A 7814-nucleotide genomic window follows, 5' to 3' on the forward strand; every position below is an offset into this window, starting at 1 on the left:
TGTGCAGCCATAGCATATCATTTCATTTCATTCAAGCATTCAACATATTTCAATCATTCAATCAAGTCATTCATGATTCATTCATTTCAAATGAGAACGAGTGCGGTAAAGTACACACTTGACTCCATTTTCAAAATTTCTAATCATTTATAACAGTTAAACATGTATCAAGTACTCATACATTTGACACTCACCAAGTAAAATAAAGGAGAAGTGTCACTCGAAAGTTCAGACGTCCACTGTGGGATCCTCTTGAAGGTCCTCTTGTGTGCCTGAACAATTAATAATAAACTATTACTCACTATCACTTAAAACCCCTAATTATCGAAGAAGATTGTACAAGTGTACCATCCAAGAAGGTATTGCAAAAATGAGCATTAATTACTCGTGAATTGAGACTCCAAAGTGCGGTTTTAGTAATACAAGAAAATCTGATTTTCGTCTTTAAGATCAAGTATAAAATGATCCAGCGGTATCGGAGGAAAATGAAGAGTTCTAAAAACTCAATTTTCCTTAAGTTTGGAAATTTCAAATTTGACAAGCAATCTTTGAAAAATCGTATCTTACTCTTTGTAAGTCCAAAATTGCAAAACTTGGTACCGTTGGAAACTACTTCCAAAGTACTAAAAGTTATTAGAAAACACTTTTCCATGATTCAAAAAGGAAGATATTCGAATTTCAGCTTCAAGTTGCTGTTTTGGCTATCAAGACAGTTTTGGGGTTGGTTTTTGGCCAATTTTGAAAATTTGGAAAAATTTACAGAATGCCATCTAGCCTCTGAAATTTGAAACTCAATTAGAGTTGCAATCAAAATTTAAGACACAACAAGCGGAATAAGAATCGGAGTTTTGAGCACCAAAATATAGCGGCTCAAAGTTACTGAAATTTCCTCATTGAACAGGGATTTTCCAGATTTGAAACATAAATTTTGAGGCTTTAGTTAGGCATTGAAATGGACTCAGAATGACACCAAATTTGGCAGTATTACACTACCATATAAGAGATAAATTTCATGTAAAAATTCATTCGGAAAGTCAGTTAACAAAACTATTAAAGTTCTACAATTTGCTAGGGCAAATCTACCTTGCACCTTCGTTTTTCTCTTCTCAAATATTTGATCAATGAAAATTCCTCGAACATGATTCATATATGAAGACAAAATCTAGAAAACATTCCAAAATATGTTTGGTAGGTGATTAATACCAAGGATTTCAAATAACAAGTCCCAAATCAAGATTAGCTATACATCAGTCCAGAATTAGGGTTTTCGTTCACGAAAACAGTTCTGAAATTTGGCCACATCTCACTCAATTCAACTCAAAATTGAACGTGGTTAGTGGCGTTGAATAATACATTCATAAGGCTACAATTTCTTAGAAGGAATCATTTTAAAATTCTATCCACAACTAGCTCATATTTGAGCATCAAGTCGCAACTCAAAACAAAGCTTCCAGTACAGACGAGAAACAGAATAGGCAACTTTACAAGGTTGGTACGGCTCATTCAGGTGAAATTAGGTCCCATTGGAAAACTGGAAATGTCTAGCTTTTAGTGCCGCAAATGACACTCGATTTCGACATCGGAGCAAAAAGTTATGGCCGAAACAAAAACACTGCCAGAGCATTTTGGACACTCGTTTCCAGCTTTGGCAAATTTTCGAAATCTCAACATTCACTCATCCAAATCACGTAAATTTTTGAGAAAACTTTATACACAACCTATATTACACATTTACATCAAAAATAGGTCAATTGGACCACAAGAAAGTACACTAAAGTGCACGGCAACGACAGGGGCAGAAACGGTAAAAATTTCCTTTTCACTTCTTTTGAGCTATCTTTCACAAAACAACTTATTTTCACTAGATTAAACATTAATACAATATAAATTCCTATCAAATCAGTTCATCAAGCCAATGTGGGATTTCATAGAGCCCACTCATAAGATTTCCAACAATATAAAGCTACCCATGTGAATCTATGAGCTCATAAGTGCAATATAACTTCCATAAATCAAGAATTAAGAGATTGATCGTTGTATACCTTCTTAGATGATTAAGGCAGAAAATTTCGGTCACTTTAAGCTCAAGAAAAACCGTGAGATGAAGCTCTTTTCCTAGCTTAGTTTGATCACCAAGTGATTTGCAAGTTGTGTGTAAATTTTGAGATGATTTGGGGTGAGTTTTGAGTGATGAAATGAAGAAGAATTTTGGTGGTTTCTTCCTCCTTGTTGGTCAGCTGTCTTGAGTGAACGGAGAGAGAGAGTTGTGCTGAAAATAAAGCTTCCTTGAGAAGCTTAAATATATGGCCAAAAGTGTCCCAAAAGTCAACTAAGAATAGTGCGCGTTCGCGCGCATTTCGTGCCCGATTCCTCTCGAATTTGTTTCACTTCTGCACTAAACCTTTAATGCACTTCCATTCATACTATTATTATTCACTCTTAATAGTCTAAAAATAAGGGTCTAATATCTCTCAAATAATTGCGCGTGCAAAAATGCGTACTTCCGATTCGTGCGCGATAACGCGAAATTTCTAAGGAATTCTTATAACGATGGTATAACTATCTAGTACTTGAGAAATTAAACATAAAAATAACTATTTTAAAATTAAAGTATAAGTCTTCAAGTTTCAAACTCATTGTATTCTTGAATCGATTATTACCTCCAAACGCGCATTCACTATTCTGACTAAACGAGCTTTTATAAATTAAATTGGGTAACAAGTCATTTTAAAAGTACATGTAAGCCATGGTTTCATGTAATTGGGTCTAAAAAAATTGGAATAAAATATTTGGAGGAAACGGCCAATTAAATATTTAAATAAACCAGTAGTAGGAGTTTAAAATAAGTAAATTTGCGAGTTCTCACGTGAGTCTGGTATTACTTCCTCAAATCTCCAATAAATTTGTATCAGCGTGTCTTTTGGAAAACTAACGACGCGCGAGCGGTATGCACTTAATTAGAATGCATTCACCTTTAATTTCTTAATTAACTTTTCTTAATTTACTATTGATCATTGTTAATTTCTCCAAGATAATTACACTCTCAAACAGAATATTACCTCGAAGCACATGTACTCATTATTTCTTACTTAAACGAACTTCCGAAAATTAAATTTGCTAACAGGACGTTTTAAAAATATAAGGAAGACATTATTCCATATGAATGGATTTAAAATGGTTGAAATAAATTATTTGGAGAAAACAGGTGAATAAATATCTAAATAAACCAATAATATTCGATAAAAATAAGAAATTTTTCGGGTCCTCACAGTTAGAGGTTTGCCAAAAATTATGTTTGAAAACGACAAAATTTGTTATGCTTGCCAATTTGGAAAACAAGTCAAAAATTTCTTTTAAACCCAAGAAATGTGTCTCTACTTCAAAATCTTTGAAGTTTCTGCATCTTGATTTGTTTGGTCATACACAAATTGCTAGATTGAGTGGTAAAAGATATTGTTTGGTTATTATTGATGATTATTCTAGATACACGTGGGTGATGTTTCTTGCCCACAAAGATGATGCTTTCAAAAATTTTGTTTCCCTATTTGCAATAGTTCAAAATTTGATTGGGTTGAAAATTATTAAAATTAGAAGTGATAATGGTTTGGAATTTAAATTTTGTAATTTTTCAGAATTTTCTGATCATAATGGAATTACTAATGAATTTTCTATTGCAAGAACTCCACAATAAAATGGTGCTGTTGAAAGAAAAAATAGAGCTTTTCAAGAAACCGCAAAAACTATGTTAAATGAATGCAACTTGTCGAAATATTTTTGGGTCGAAACCGTAAATACGGCTTGTTATGCAATGAATAGAGTTCTCTTAAGATCCATTTTGAACAAAATCTCTTATGAGTTAATTTTTGATAAAAAAATTAATTGTTGGATATTTCAAAGTTTTTAGTTGCAAATGTTTCATTTTAAACATCAAGGAACAAGTTGAAAAATTTGATAAGAAACCGATGAAGGCATTTTCTTGGTTTATTGTGAAAATAAAAGAGGTTTTAGATTCTACAATAGAAAGACTCTTGTTATAGAAGAAGCCATTCATATTACATTTGATGAATCTAATGATAATATTTCCAAGAGTTGTTGTGAGGATGATGATATAGGTGTTCAAGAAGGATTTAAAAAACTAACAATTCATGATCAAGACAATGCTCCACTAGAAGAAATTTCAAAGAAAGATGATGCTCAAGAGAATCAAATATTAGAAGAAAATGACAAGGATGTTGGTACTCCTAAAGATCTTCCAAGAGCTTGAAAGTTCGCTCAAAATCATCCCAAAGATCTCATTATTGGTGATCCATCAGAAAGGATTTTTCCACTATTATGCAATATGAGTTTGAAATGAGCATGATAAAAGAGTTGAACTTCTTCCTTGGGCTCCAAGTGATTCAAAATCGAGATGGGATATTCATTAATCAAGTTAAATATACGAAGGAACTCCTTAAAATATTTGGAATGGAGGATTTAAAATAAGTTGGAACACATATGTGAACATCTACTAAGCTTGACAAGGATGAAGAATGTATAAAAGTTGATGAGAAGAAATATAGTGGTATGATTGATTGTTCACTTTATTTAACCGCAAGTAGACCTGATATTATGTTTACTGTTTGCCTGTGTGCTCATTTTCAATCTTGTCCAAAGGAATCTCACTTAATTACTGTGAAAAAAAATTTTAGATACTTAAAAGGAATCTTGAATTATGGTCTTTGGTACCCAAAATGTCATGAATTTTCTTTACATGATTTTTTGGATGCTGATTTTGGTGGATGTAGAATAGATAGAAAAAGTACAAGTGGTACATGTCACTTTCTTAGTGATTGCTTAGTGTCTTGGCTTAGTAAGAAACAAAATGCTATCTCCTTGTCTACGGTCGAAACGGAATATGTTGCCGTCGGAGCATGTTGTGTTCAATTATTGTGGATGAAAAGTATCTTGAATGATTTTGGATTGATGTATGAATGTGTGCCTCTATATTATGATAATACAAGTGCCATAAATTTGACAAAAAATTTCATTCAACATCCTAGAATAAAGCATATAGACATAAAGCATCATTTCATTCGTGATCTTGTCCAAAAGGGTGAAATTTGTGTATAATATGTTCGTTCAAAAGATCAAATTACTGATATTCTTACAAAACTTTACCACTAAATCAATTTATATTTTTAAAACAAAATTGGGCGTGTTAGAAAAGAATTTCTATGTCACACTTTATCGGACGTACGATATCATATGAATGGACGTCCGACAGTATTCTAAGCCATTTTTCCAGAAAAATTTTGGTTCGGACGGTAGTGTCGGATGCTTCTCTTTGTTCGGCTGTCCGATACTCAAAAGAGATGTACTATAAAGCAGTCCTCTCCTTCATTTAGTTCAATTTCAACCGTTATCTCGGACGCACCCTTTCCTCTTCTTCCACTTTCAAATTTCAAATTCGTCTTTCTTCATAACAAGTTCCAAGAAATTAATTTCTCCAATACCATCACACCCTTTTTGCTCATTGATTAGCACTCATAACATCCTCTAACTGCCAACCACTCCACCGATCCCAATTTACAGTAAAAACCCTAGTCACTCAAAATTCACTCTTTTTGGAAGATTCTAGCATACAATGTAATCTATACTGCAATTTTAGACCATCTCATACACATTTTCATCACACTCTGCAACAAAAACATCTCGCATACAATTGATTGGAGGTCCTGCTGGTACTGGACCCACTGCCAGGTTAAGAGATGAAGACATTGAGATTGTCGAGCCTTCACCAAGAAATCTCCTAGAGGAATTGAGACACGTGATGGAAAAAAGAAACATTCTGCCAGAGAGAAATGAACTGATCAAATTGAGGAACAGCCAACTACATTGCCCCATATCAGTGATGATGAACAGCCAACTGCTGAGCCTTCCACCAAGAAATCACCTAGAAAAGAACTGTAACACGTGGTGGAAAAAGAAAACGTCCTACCAGAGAGCAACCTGCTGCTCAAACTAAAGAGGAACCAACTCCATTGCCCAAGTTTATTGATAATGTTGCCAGGGAGAGGTTTGAATGGATTTCACAGAAGGGCTTCATCATTTAAAGGACCATTCTCACCTCTGAATTCCGTAAACTTGACCTTGAACCAGTTCTTAAATTTTTTGAATTACAAAAATGGTCTCACATTCTGACCTTACCCAACACTTATTATCCTGATATGTTTCATCAATTCTTTACTAACCTTAGAAAGGGTAGTTCACACACTGACCTTGTTTCTCCAGGTCAATTCAGTTGATATTGCATTCAATCCTGACATTGTTAATGCAATTTTAAAGACCAAAATTGAAGATGATTTTAAAGGAAAAATTGTAAACTTTTTCTCTTATGAAGAGTTTCCGACTGCTTATCACCACTTTCACCTTGAAAAACTGATGACCTACTTTCAAACACAATTTCGCACACCATTGAGGCAAGATTAGAGGATCTTAGTTCTCAAAATTTGATCATCTTTACAGTAATTTCAAACTTGTTGGTTCCTACTGTTGGTCATAGGACTGATGCCAATAAAATGGAGCTTTACTTATTTATTACTTTCTTGAAAGAGTCTGAATCAATTTCGGCTTTATCATGTGCAAATTTTTGTTCAAAATCAGCATTGATAGCTGTAGAAAACTCCCTTATGGAAAGTTTTTTACTCCAATTTTTGCTCACTTCAAAATACCTTTCACTGGAGTGTTTCTAAAAGAGAGTGTATCCACCATCTTTTCAAAAGCTTATTTTGAAAATTTTTGAGATTCTTTGATGGTCATCGGTGCTACAAGCAATCTGTTTTGGAGTTTAGGACAAAGAGTCGTTATGAGATTCCTGTCACGCCTAGACCTCCCAGAGACCACTTTCAGTGTGTTTCACCCTTTTCCATCCATCCCAAAAAATCATCCACTCAACCTTCCTCATCCACTAATGAAGTGATCTCCTTATTTGAGGAGCTCAAACAACACATTCACCTTCTTGAACATGGTCTAATGATAAGCATGTCACCTGAGCAACAAGCCATCTTTATAGACAAAAGAATCTGCTTGTGCCTTCTGTCCCTCAAGAAGATGAAAATGTGCATCAAAAGGAGCCTCGGACTGAGTCAGCCTCTATTCCACAAGACAAAGGGCCACATATTGAGACCACTCCTGAAGTTCATGCCTCAAGTTCTTAGCCATAAAATAAGGGTAAGGCTCCAGCAACTGAAACTAATGATGACGATGATAAGGAAATTGAAGAAGAAGTGGATCCTGCTCAGTTTCGCCTTGCAAGAAGGAGGCTTGGATTGTCCAAGATCACTATTTAGGCACTCTTAAGCATTTGCACTCCACTTTAGGATGGCACTTCATATTAGGCATTTGCATCTTTTGTAATACTCTCTTTTGATGGTTCAAGTACTCTATACTGATGGATATTGATTAACTTTTGGTATAAATTCTCTACTTTTTTAGCTAATGATTGCTGTATGATTGGTTTGTGATTGCTATTTTTCTAGCACCAATTCTCTTTGTTTGTAGACTACATTTCTGATGTATTTGGTATATCAGATAGAATACTAGTTATCAGTTGTTGGTTATTGATATTGCATGCTAATGTTGGATTGCTGATAATATTGGTATGTTGGGTGTTACATTCATCTTATGATGACAAAAAGGGAGAAAAACGGTTATGGATATTGGGGTTCGTTGGGATGTTGTAAAAATTATAAATGCGTAAGGGGGAGTTATTCTGAGGGGGAGTTTATTTTTTGATGCAATAAGTGATGGGTAGCTTATGCATATTTTTCTTTCCT

This window comes from Coffea arabica, chromosome 8c (assembly GCF_036785885.1).
Source record: "Coffea arabica cultivar ET-39 chromosome 8c, Coffea Arabica ET-39 HiFi, whole genome shotgun sequence".
In the NCBI taxonomy this organism is placed as follows: Eukaryota; Viridiplantae; Streptophyta; class Magnoliopsida; order Gentianales; family Rubiaceae; genus Coffea; species Coffea arabica.